Genomic DNA, 13,832 nt, shown 5'->3' with positions numbered 1-13,832 from the left:
ACATATGTTAAAACCCAAAAGTGGTTACCTTTAGGAAGAGTGCTGTTCTAGAGAGAGTTGATGCCTTAGAAATTGTTATCCATATGCAGAGAGTTGTTATATACATATGTTATAACCCAGAAGTGGTTACCTTCAGGAAGAATGTGGTTCCATACAGAGCTTATAACTTAGAAATTGTTATCCATAGACAGAGAGTTGTTATATACGTATGTTATAACCCAAAAGTCGTTACCGGTACCTTTAAAAAGAATGATGTTCTAGAGAGCGTTGATGGCCTAGGAATTGTTATCCATATGCAGAGAGATGTTATATACATATGTTATAACAAAGAAGTTGTTACCTTTAGCAAGAGTGCTGTCCTATACAGAGTTCATACCCTAGAAATTCTTATCCATAGACAGAAAATTATTATATACAAATGTTAAAACCCAGAAGTTGTTAACTTTAGCAAGAGTGCTGTTCTAGAGAGAGTTGATGGCCTACAATTTGTTATCAATAGACAGAGAGTTGTTATATACATATGTTATAACCCAGAAGATGTTACCTTTAGGAAGATTGCTGTTCTAGAGAGCGTTGATGGCCTAGAAATTGTTATCCATAGGCACAGAGTTGTTATATACATATGTTATAACCCAGAAGTTGTTACCTTCAGGAAGAATGTGGTTCCAAACAGAGCTTATAACTTAGAAATTGTTATCCATAGACAAGGAGTTGTTGCATACATATGTTATAACTCAAAAGTGGTTAACTTTAGGAAAAATGCTGATCTAGAGAGCGTTGATGGTCTAGAAATTGTTATCCATATGCAGAGAGTTGTTATATACATATTTTATAACCCAGAAGTTGTTACCTTTAGGAAGAGTGCTGATCTCGAGAGAGTTGATGAAATAGAAATTGTTATCTATAGACAGAGAGTTGTTATGTACATATGTTATAACCCAGACGTTGTTACCTTTAGGAAGAGTGCTGATCTAGAGAGAGTTGATGGAATAGAGATTGTTATCTATAGACAGAGAGTTGTTATATACATATTTTATAACCCAAACGTTGTTACCTTTAGGAAAAGTGCTGTTATAGAGAGCGTTGATGGCCTAGAAATTGTTATCCATAGAGAGAGAGTTTTTATATACCTATGTTATATCCCAGAAGTTGTTACTTTTAGGAAGAATGTTGTTCCATACAGAGCTTATAATATAGAAATTATCCATAGGCAGAGAGTTGTTATATACATATGTTATAACCCAGAAGTTGTTACCTTTAGGAAGAGTACTGTTCTATAGAGATGTTATGTTATGACCCAGAAGTTGTTACCTTTAGGAAAAGTGCTGTCCTATAACCAAAAGTTGTTAGCTTTAGGAAGGGTGCTGCTCTAGAGAGCGTTGATGGCCTAGAAATTGTTATCCATAGGCAGAGTGTTGCTATAACACAGAAGTTGTTATCCATAGGCAGCGTGTTGCTATAACACAGAAGTTGTTATTCATAGACATAGTGATGCTATAACACAGAAGTTGTTATCCATAGGCAGAGTGTTGCTATAACCCAGAAATTGTTATCCATAGGCAGAGTGTTGCTATAACACAGAAGTTGTTATCCATAGGCAGAGTGTTGCTATAACACAGAAGTTGTTATTCATAGACATAGTGATGCTATAACACAGAAGTTGTTATCCATAGGCAGAGTGTTGCTATAACCCAGAAATTGTTATCCATAGGCAGAGTGTTGCTATAACACAGAAGTTGTTATCCATAGGCAGAGTGTTGCTATAACACAGAAGTTGTTATCCATAGGCAGAGGGTTGCTATAACACAGAAGTTGTTATCCATAGGCAGATTGTTGCTATAACACAGAAGTTGTTATCCATAGGCAGATTGTTGCTATAACACAAAAGTGCTATACATAGACAGAGTGTTGCTATAACACAGAAGTTGTTATGCATAGACAGAGTGTTGCTATAACACAGTAGTTGTTATGCATAGACAGAGTGTTGGTGTATACAGTGTTGTTATGTACTAAGTTTGTGACCTAGAAATTGTTATTCATGTAACAGGCAAAGTTTAGGAAGAGTACTGTTCTATAGAGAGTTGATGGCCTATTAATTGTTATCCATAGACAGAGAGTTGTTATATACATATGTTATAACCCAGAAGTTGTTACCTTTAGGAAAAGTGCTGTTCTGGAGAGCGTTGATGGCCTAGAAATTGTTAACCATAGGCAGAGAATTATTATATACATATGTTATAACCCAAAGTGGTTACCTTTAGAAAGAGTGCTGTTCCATACAGAGCTTATAACATGAAAATTGTTATCCATAGGCAGGGAGTTGTTATATTTATATGTTATGACCCAGAAGTTGTTACCTTTAGGAAAAGTGCTGTCCTATAACCAAAAGTTGTTAGCTTTAGGAAGGGTGCTGCTCTAGAGAGCGTTGATGGCCTAGAAATTGTTATCCATAGGCAGAGTGTTGCTATAACACAGAAGTGCTATACATAGACAGAGTGTTGCTATAACACAGAAGTTGTTATGCATAGACAGAGTGTTGCTATAACACAGTAGTTGTTATGCATAGACAGAGTGTTGGTGTATACAGTGTTGTTATGTACTAAGTTTGTGACCTAGAAATTGTTATTCATGTAACAGGCAAAGTGTTGTTATATACAGAGTTTATAACATATATGTTGTTATTCATAGGGAGAGAACCGGCCCGGATAGCACAGTTGGTAGAGCGTCCGCTTCGGGGCCGGTAGATCCAGGATCAATCCTTGATCGAGTCACACCTAAGACTTTAAAAGAGGAAGTTCTAACTTCCTCGCTTGGCGTTTAGCATAAAGGGGATAGTTCAACGACTGGTTGACCCGTATCAGTATAATGGCTCGGGCGGGTGAAGTCGTCCTCAGTGAAGCAGCACTAAATAAAAGAGCGGTGGAAATCCGTCCTGCTACAAGGAGGCACGCTACACGTACATGCACCCTAAAGATTCCTTCGTGGTCATATGACTGAAAAATTGTTGAGTACGACGTTAAACCCCAAGCACTCACTCACTCATAGGAAGAGCTTTGTTGTACACAGATTTCATATACTAGAGTGTTGGTATATACAGAAGTTGTTGTCCATAGGCAGAGTGTGGCTATATACATTGTTTATGACCTAGAAGTTCTTATCCATAGGTAGAGTGTTGCTATATACATTATTTATGACCTAGAAGTTCTTATCCATAGGTAGAGTGTGGCTATATACAGAGTTTATAACCTAGAAGTTGTTATCCATAGGCAGAGTGTTGCTATATACAGAGTTTATGATCTAGAAGTTGTTATCCATAGGCAGAGTGTGGCTATATACATTGTTTATGACCTAGAAGTTGTTATCGATAGGTAGAGTGTTGCTATATACAAAGTTTATGACCTAGAGTTTGTTATCCATAGGCAGAGTGTTGCTATATACAGAGTTTAAGATCTAGAATTTGTTGTCCATAGGCAGAGTGTTGCTATATACAGAGTTTATGATCTAGAAGTTGTTGTCCATAGGCAGAGTGTTGCTACATACACAGTTTATGATCTAGAAGTTGTTCTCCATAGGCAGAGTGTTGCTATATACAAAGTTTATGATCTAGAAGTTGTTGTCCAAAGGCAGAGTGTTGCTATATACAGAGTTTATGACCTAGAAGTTGTTGTCCAAAGGCAGAGTGTTGCTACATACATAGTTTATGATCTAGAGTTTGTTGTCCATAGGCAGAGTGTTGCTATATACAGAGTATATGACCTAGAAATTGTTGTCCAAAGGCAGAGTGTTGCTATATACATAGTTTATGACCTAGAAGTTCTTATCCATAGGCAGAGTGTTGCTATATACATAGTTTATGATCTAGAAGTTGTTATCCATAGGCAGAGTGTGGCTATATTCAGAGTTTATGGCCTAGAGGTTGTTGTCCATAGGCAGAGTGTTGCTATATACAGAGTTTATGATCTAGAAGTTGTTACCCATAGGCAGAGTGTTGCTATATACACAGTTTATGATCTAGAAGTTGTTATCCATAGGCAGAGTGTTGCTATATACAGAGTTTATGATCTAGAAGTTGTTATCCATAGGCAGAGTGTGGCTATATTCAGAGTTTATGATCTAGAAGTTGTTATCCATAGGCAGAGTGTTGCTATATACAGAGTTTATGATCTAGAATTTGTTGTCCATAGGCAGAGTGTTGCTATATACAGAGTTTATGATCTAGAATTTGTTGTCCAAAGGCAGAGTGTTGCTATATACATAGTTTATGACCTAGAAGTTCTTATCCATAGGCAGAGTGTTGCTATATACAGAGTTTATGATCTAGAAGTTGTTATCCATATGCAGAGTGTTGCTATATTCAGAGTTTATGATCTAGAAGTTGTTATCCATAGGCAGAGTGTTGCTATATACAGAGTTTATGATCTAGAAGTTGTTGTCCATAGGCAGAGTGTTGGTATATACAGAGTTTATGATCTAGAAGTTGTTTTCCATAGGCAGAGTGTTGCTATATACACAGTTTATGATCTAGAAGTTGTTATCCATAGGCAGAGTGTTGCTACATACAAAGTTTATGATCTAGAAGATGTTATCCATAGGCAGAGTGTTGGTATATACAGAGTTTATGATCTAGAATTTGTTGTCCATAGGCAGAGTGTTGCTATATACACAGTTTATGACCTAGAAGTTGTTGTCCATAGGCAGAGTGTTGCTACATACATAGTTTATGATCTAGAGTTTGTTATCCATAGGTAGAGTGTTGCTATATACAGTGTTTATGACCTAGAAATTGTTGTCCAAAGGCAGAGTGTTGCTATATACAGAGTTTATGACCTAGAAATTGTTGTCCAAAGGCAGAGTGTTGCTATATACATAGTTTATGACCTAGAAGTTCTTATCCATAGGCAGAGTGTTGCTATATACATAGTTTATGACCTAGAAGTTCTTATCCATAGGCAGAGTGTTGCTATATACATTGTTTATGATCTAGAAGTTGTTATCCATAGGCAGAGTGTTGCTATAACACAGAAGTGCTATACATAGACAGAGTGTTGCTATAACACAGAAGTTGTTATGCATAGACAGAGTGTTGCTATAACACAGTAGTTGTTATGCATAGACAGAGTGTTGGTCTATACAGTGTTGTTATGTACTAAGTTTGTGACCTAGAAATTGTTATTCATGTAACAGGCAAAGTGTTGTTATATACAGAGTTTATAACATATATGTTGTTATTCATAGGGAGAGAACCGGCCCGGATAGCACAGTTGGTAGAGCGTCCGCTTCGGGGCCGGTAGATCCAGGATCAATCCTTGATCGAGTCACACCTAAGACTTTAAAAGAGGAAGTTCTAACTTCCTCGCTTGGCGTTTAGCATAAAGGGGATAGTTCAACGACTGGTTGACCCGTATCAGTATAATGGCTCGGGCGGGTGAAGTCGTCTCAGTGAAGCAGCACTAAATAAAAGAGCGGTGGAAATCCGTCCTGCTACAAGGAGGCACGCTACACGTACATGCACCCTAAAGATTCCTTCGTCGTCATATGACTGAAAAATTGTTGAGTACGACGTTAAACCCCAAGCACTCACTCACTCATAGGAAGAGCTTTGTTGTACACAGATTTCATATACTAGAGTGTTGGTATATACAGAAGTTGTTGTCCATAGGCAGAGTGTGGCTATATACATTGTTTATGACCTAGAAGTTCTTATCCATAGGTAGAGTGTTGCTATATACATTATTTATGACCTAGAAGTTCTTATCCATAGGTAGAGTGTGGCTATATACAGAGTTTATAACCTAGAAGTTGTTATCCATAGGCAGAGTGTTGCTATATACAGAGTTTATGATCTAGAAGTTGTTATCCATAGGCAGAGTGTGGCTATATACATTGTTTATGACCTAGAAGTTGTTATCGATAGGTAGAGTGTTGCTATATACAAAGTTTATGACCTAGAGTTTGTTATCCATAGGCAGAGTGTTGCTATATACAGAGTTTAAGATCTAGAATTTGTTGTCCATAGGCAGAGTGTTGCTATATACAGAGTTTATGATCTAGAAGTTGTTGTCCATAGGCAGAGTGTTGCTACATACACAGTTTATGATCTAGAAGTTGTTCTCCATAGGCAGAGTGTTGCTATATACAAAGTTTATGATCTAGAAGTTGTTGTCCAAAGGCAGAGTGTTGCTATATACAGAGTTTATGACCTAGAAGTTGTTGTCCAAAGGCAGAGTGTTGCTACATACATAGTTTATGATCTAGAGTTTGTTGTCCATAGGCAGAGTGTTGCTATATACAGAGTATATGACCTAGAAATTGTTGTCCAAAGGCAGAGTGTTGCTATATACATAGTTTATGACCTAGAAGTTCTTATCCATAGGCAGAGTGTTGCTATATACATAGTTTATGATCTAGAAGTTGTTATCCATAGGCAGAGTGTGGCTATATTCAGAGTTTATGGCCTAGAGGTTGTTGTCCATAGGCAGAGTGTTGCTATATACAGAGTTTATGATCTAGAAGTTGTTACCCATAGGCAGAGTGTTGCTATATACACAGTTTATGATCTAGAAGTTGTTATCCATAGGCAGAGTGTTGCTATATACAGAGTTTATGATCTAGAAGTTGTTATCCATAGGCAGAGTGTGGCTATATTCAGAGTTTATGATCTAGAAGTTGTTATCCATAGGCAGAGTGTTGCTATATACAGAGTTTATGATCTAGAATTTGTTGTCCATAGGCAGAGTGTTGCTATATACAGAGTTTATGATCTAGAATTTGTTGTCCAAAGGCAGAGTGTTGCTATATACATAGTTTATGACCTAGAAGTTCTTATCCATAGGCAGAGTGTTGCTATATACAGAGTTTATGATCTAGAAGTTGTTATCCATATGCAGAGTGTTGCTATATTCAGAGTTTATGATCTAGAAGTTGTTATCCATAGGCAGAGTGTTGCTATATACAGAGTTTATGATCTAGAAGTTGTTGTCCATAGGCAGAGTGTTGGTATATACAGAGTTTATGATCTAGAAGTTGTTTTCCATAGGCAGAGTGTTGCTATATACACAGTTTATGATCTAGAAGTTGTTATCCATAGGCAGAGTGTTGCTACATACAAAGTTTATGATCTAGAAGATGTTATCCATAGGCAGAGTGTTGGTATATACAGAGTTTATGATCTAGAATTTGTTGTCCATAGGCAGAGTGTTGCTATATACACAGTTTATGACCTAGAAGTTGTTGTCCATAGGCAGAGTGTTGCTACATACATAGTTTATGATCTAGAGTTTGTTATCCATAGGTAGAGTGTTGCTATATACAGTGTTTATGACCTAGAAATTGTTGTCCAAAGGCAGAGTGTTGCTATATACAGAGTTTATGACCTAGAAATTGTTGTCCAAAGGCAGAGTGTTGCTATATACATAGTTTATGACCTAGAAGTTCTTATCCATAGGCAGAGTGTTGCTATATACATAGTTTATGACCTAGAAGTTCTTATCCATAGGCAGAGTGTTGCTATATACATTGTTTATGATCTAGAAGTTGTTATCCATAGGCAGAGTGTTGCTATATACATAGTTTATGATCTAGAAGTTGTTATCCATAGGCAGAGTGTGGCTATATTCAGAGTTTATGACCTAGAAGTTGTTGTCCATAGGCAGAGTGTGGCTATATACAGAGATTATGATCTAGAGTTTGTTATCCATAGGCAGAGTGTTGCTATATACACAGTTTATGATCTAGAGTTTGTTATCCATAGGCAGAGTGTTGCTACATACAGAGTTTATGATCTAGAAGTTGTTGTCCATAGGCAGAGTGTTGCTATATACATTATTTATGACCTAGAAGTTCTTATCCATAGGCAGAGTGTGGCTATATACATAGTTTATGACCTAGAAGTTGTTATCCATAGGTAGAGTGTTGCTATATACATAGTTTATGACCTAGAAGTTGTTATCCATAGGTAGAGTTTTGCTATATACATTATTTATGACCTAGAAGTTGTTATCCATAGGCAGAGTGTGGCTATATACAGAGTTTATGATCTAGAATTTGTTGTCCATAGGCAGAGTGTTGCTATATACATTGTTTATGATCTAGAAGTTGTTATCCATAGGTAGAGTGTTGCTATATACATTATTTATGACCTAGAAGTTCTTATCCATAGGTAGAGTGTGGCTATATACAGAGTTTATAACCTAGAAGTTGTTATCCATAGGCAGAGTGTTGCTATATACAGAGTTTATGATCTAGAAGTTGCTATCTATAGGCAGAGTGTGGCTATATACATTGTTTATGACCTAGAAGTTGTTATTCATAGGTAGAGTGTTGCTATAAACAGAGTTTATGACCTAGAGTTTGTTATCCATAGGCAGAGTGTTGCTATATACAGAGTTTAAGATCTAGAATTTGTTATCCATAGGCAGAGTGTTTCTACATACAGAGTTTATGATCTAGAAGTTGTTGTCCATAGGCAGAGTGTTGCTATATACAGAGTTTATGATCTAGAAGTTGTTGTCCAAAGGCAGAGTGTTGCTATATACAGAGTTTATGACCTAGAAGTTGTTGTCCAAAGGCAGAGTGTTGCTACATACATAGTTTATGATCTAGAGTTTGTTGTCCAAAGGCAGAGTGTTGCTATATACATAGTTTATGACCTGGAAATTGTTGTCCAAAGGCAGAGTGTGGCTATATACATAGTTTATGACCTAGAAGTTCTTATCCATAGGCAGAGTGTTGCTATATACATAGTTTATGATCTAGAAGTTGTTATCCATAGGCAGAGTGTTGCTATATTCAGAGTTTATGACCTAGAGGTTGTTGTCCATAGGCAGAGTGTGGCTATATACAGAGTTTATGATCTTGAAATTGTTATCCATAGGCAGAGTGTTGCTATATACAGAGTTTATGACCTAGAAGTTGTTATCCATAGGCAGAGTGTTGCTATATACATAGTTTATGACCTAGAAGTTCTTATCCATAGGCAGAGTGTTGCTATATACATTGTTTATGATCTAGAAGTTGTTATCCATAGGCAGAGTGTTGCTATATACATAGTTTATGATCTAGAAGTTGTTATCCATAGGCAGAGTGTGGCTATATTCAGAGTTTATGACCTAGAAGTTGTTGTCCATAGGCAGAGTGTGGCTATATACAGAGATTATGATCTAGAGTTTGTTATCCATAGGCAGAGTGTTGCTATATACAGAGTTTTTGATCTAGAGATTGTTATCCATAGGCAGAGTGTTGCTACATACAGAGTTTATGATCTAGAAGTTGTTGTCCATAGGCAGAGTGTTGCTATATACAGAGTTTATGATCTAGAAGTTGTTGTCCATAGGCAGAGTGTTGCTACATACATAGTTTATGATCTAGAAGTTGTTATCCATAGGCAGAGTGTGGCTATATTCAGAGTTTATGACCTAGAAGTTGTTGTCCATAGGCAGAGTGTGGCTATATACAGAGTTTATGATCTAGAGTTTGTTATCCATAGGCAGAGTGTTGCTACATACAGAGTTTATGATCTAGAAGTTGTTGTCCATAGGCAGAGTGTTGCTATATACAGAGTTTATGAACTAGAAGTTGTTGTCCATAGGGAGAGTGTTGCTATATATAGAGTTTATGATCTAGAAATTGTTGTCCAAAGGCAGAGTGTTGCTATATACAGAGTTTATGACCTAGAAGTTCTTATCCATAGGCAGAGTGTTGCTATATACATAGTTTATGACCTAGAAGTTCTTATCCATAGGCAGAGTGTTGCTACATACAGAGTTTATGACCTAGAATTTCTTATCCATAGGCAGAGTGTTGTTCTGTTAAGAATTAATAACCCAGAAATAGTCATTCATAGGCTCAGTGGTGTTACATACTCCAGCAGTTGCTACAATTTCCGAAAGTTAATTAATCTAACATAATAAGTAGTTTTCCTCCCTGATCACTGTATTCTTAAATGTTGGTTCAATGATCACATCATGACGGCCTCCTTGTAGCAGGCCGGTCCCAATGATCACATCATGACGGTCTCCTTGTATCAGGCCGGTCCCAATGATCATATCCTGAAGGTGTCTCCTTGTAGCAGGCCAGTTCCAATGATCACATCATGACAGTCTTCTCGTAGCAGGCCGGTCCCATTGATCATGTCATGACAGTGTCTCCTTGTAACAGGCCGACCCCATTGATCATGTCATGACAATGTCTCCTTGTAGCAGGCTGGTCTCAAAAATCATATCATGATCGTGTCTCCTTGTACCGGCCCTTCTTAGTGGTTATATGATGATGGTTTCTCCTTGTAGTAATATTAAACTCTACAAGAACCTTGTAGTGATAATTTTGTAGACAAGTATAATAATATCCTGAGTTTTGTCCTCAGGAAAACTAGCGTATTTTCTCTCATGGTCATTGAATACCTTTCGCACGCCAGGATCCTTCAGAATTTGCTTGGCTGTCCCTAAGGGCAATAGCATTGTATACACAAACTTTTTCTTTACTAGCTGAAGCCAAGTGTCAAGCACTGACGGTGGTACTGTCTTCTCCAGTATAGACAATTTCTTGCAGGTTTTCATGCGCCGAAAGGACAATTTCTTTTTACACACTTAGCAGATCATCATTATTTACATCAAATATCTTGCACGCGATCTGTTTTGTATATTGATAGGAAATGCACAGGGGGATTCCATATGATGCATTCTCGATGATGTATAAATACAATAATCGGAAGGAAAATGCATGCGTGGGGGCTGTGAAGCATGTGTCGCTCAACCACATGGCCCAGTAAATTTCCATCTTGATACGTGACGTAACCAGTCATAGTAGGTTGAAAGCCCAAAGGGATAGAATTCAGTATGGCTTCCTTGTTAGCTGTGACATGTAACTTTAAAAGCTCTGTTCTTAAAATCCTCGTTCAAGATATGAACTTGCGCTCTTAGACATCATTTGAAAGTGAATAATTCGAGATAAGATCAGATTTAGCTATTATTTCATTGCCAATACATAATTTACAGATATGCGTAACCACAGAGAATGGTATGATTATTCCTTGATCACACTACACTGCAGTGTCACATCAGAGGATGATATGCTTGTTCCTTGATCACACTACACTGCAGTGTCACATCAGAGGATGATATGCTTGTTCCTTGATCACATAACACTGCAGTGTCACATCAGAGGATGATATGTTTGTTCCTTGATCACATCACACTGCAGTGTCACATCAGAGGATGACATGTTTGTTCCTTGATCACATTACACTGCAGTGTCACATCACAGGATGATATGCTTGTTCCTTGATCACATTACACTGCAGTGTCACATCAGAGGATGATATGCTTGTTCCTTGATCACACTACACTGCAGTGTCACATCAGAGGATGATATGCTTGTTCCTTGATCACACTACACTGCAGTGTCACATCAGAGGATGATATGGTTGTTCCTTGATCACATTACACTGCAGTGTCACACCAGAGGATGATATGCTTGTTCCTTGATCACATTACACTGCAGTGTCACACCAGAGGATGATATGCTTGTTCCTTGATCACATTACACTGCAGTGTCACATCAGAGGATGATATGTTTGTTCCTTGATCACATTACACTGCAGTGTCACATCAGAGGATGATATGCTTGATCCTTGATCACATTACACTGCAGTGTCACATCAGAGGATGATATGCTTGTTCCTTGATCACATTACACTGCAGTGTCACATCACAGGATGATATGCTTGTTCCTTGATCACATCACACTGCAGTGTCACATCAGAGGATGATATGCTTGTTCCTTGATCACATTACACTGCAGTGTCACATCAGAGGATGATATGCTTGTTCCTTGATCACATTACACTGCAGTGTCACATCAGAGGATGATATGCTTGTTCCTTGATCACATTACACTGCAGTGTCACATCTGAGGATGATATGTTTGTTCCTTGATCACATTACACTGCAGTGTCACATCAGAGGATGATATGCTTGTTCCTTGATCACATAACACTGCAGTGTCACATCAGAGGATGATATGCTTGTTCCTTGAACACATTACACTGCAGTGTCACATGAGAGGATGATATGCTTGTTCCTTGATCACATTACACTGCAGTGTCACATCAGAGGATGATATGCTTGTTCCTTGATCACATTGCACTGCAGTGTCACATCAGAGGATGATATGCTTGTTCCTTGATCACATAACACTGCAGTGTCACATCAGAGGATGATATGCTTGTTCTTTGATCACATTACACTGCAGTGTCACATCAGACGATGATATGCTTGTTCCTTGATCACATAACACTGCAGTGTCACATCAGAGGATGATATGCTTGTTCCTTGGTCACATTACACTGCTTGTCACATCAGACGATGATATGCTTGTTCCTTGATCACATTACACTGCAGTGTCACATCAAAGGATGATATGTTTGTTTCTTGATCACATTACGGTGCAGTGTCACATCAGAGGATGATTTGCTTGTTCCTTGATCACATAAAAAATAAATAAATAAGTTGAAAAGACATTAGGCCTACATGGTTTATTTGTTTGATTGGGTTTGACGTCTCTTTCGACAAGGTCAAACCGTCGACGATGCCAGATGGTCCACCGTGCTACATATTACTGACATCAGGCATAGCGGCCCACCTACTCACATTATACTGACACCAGACATGATGGCCCACCTTATCACATTATACGGACAACAGACACGACACCCCACCCAGTCACATTTTACTCACACCAGATACGGAAGCCCACCCAGTCACATTATACTGACACCGGGCACGACGGTCCCCCCAGTCACATTATACTGACACCGGACACGACGGTCCACCTAATCACGTTATACGGAAAACAGAAACGACGCCCCACCCAGTCACATTATACTGACACCAAACGCGGCGGCCCACCATATTCACGGCCTATACTTGTAAAGTAAGCAAACGACTTAATGGTAATGGCCGACATCAGGCTGAGCTCTTCCGAGGCGGGTTACATACGCTCATAAGGACACGTGATCACCACGTGACCGCCACGCGCCGGAAAATGAGCCAGGTTTTAGCCGGTGTTGGAATATTATGCATAATAACTATCAAAATCAGAACACTTGTTACCCGGCGTTATCTCTAAATTCAACGCACGGCGAATTCGAATAAAAGCAGATTTTATTGCCTTTCAATATAGCCTGCGGACAGGCAGGCATGTGTTAGCCTCGGTGCGGGTGAGCCAAGCAAACGCGTGCTATTCTATAGTACACATCAACTCAAACAGTATTTATGCCGAATTGCTAGCGATTTGATAAGACGCCATTACAATAGAGCTGTAGAGGGCAAAGCCCAGGCTATGTACACAATTTACTGCTGTCATTATCACCATCAATGATGGAGAGAATCAATCCAATTCGCTGATCAAACCCTTATAGCAAAGCCATACCGGCCTGGACAAGCTGTTGCGAGCTAGTCACTGAGCTTGTTCAGCCCACTATGGAAAGGCAATTGTTCATTCTCCAGCAGAACTTAAAACTGTCGGCTTCGTTTAATTCGCCCAGGAAATACTTGGTTTTACTCTCCTTGAATGAACTTGCACCTTATATAACGGATGACCTCGCTTTAATGGCAATAATGTGCACTTGAATAGGTTGACCTAATGTGAATCTTGTAAAGAGCATTTCTGCTGAAAAATATTCATTGATTCTTCTAAACCAAAATCAATTATTCAAACTGTTAGGCAAGTCGCTCATTTCCCGCCTAACCTGAAAGTTTTATTGACTTGGGAAAGATGTATTGAGGTTTGTTTGTATTTATATGTTGGGGAGCAGGTCATGCTTCAGTGGTTAGAGG

The sequence above is a fragment of the Liolophura sinensis genome, chromosome 9, assembly GCF_032854445.1.
Source record: "Liolophura sinensis isolate JHLJ2023 chromosome 9, CUHK_Ljap_v2, whole genome shotgun sequence".
Taxonomy (NCBI): Eukaryota; Metazoa; Mollusca; class Polyplacophora; order Chitonida; family Chitonidae; genus Liolophura; species Liolophura sinensis.
The sequence above is the reverse complement of the archived record's forward strand: the minus strand, read 5'-3'. Positions refer to the sequence as shown.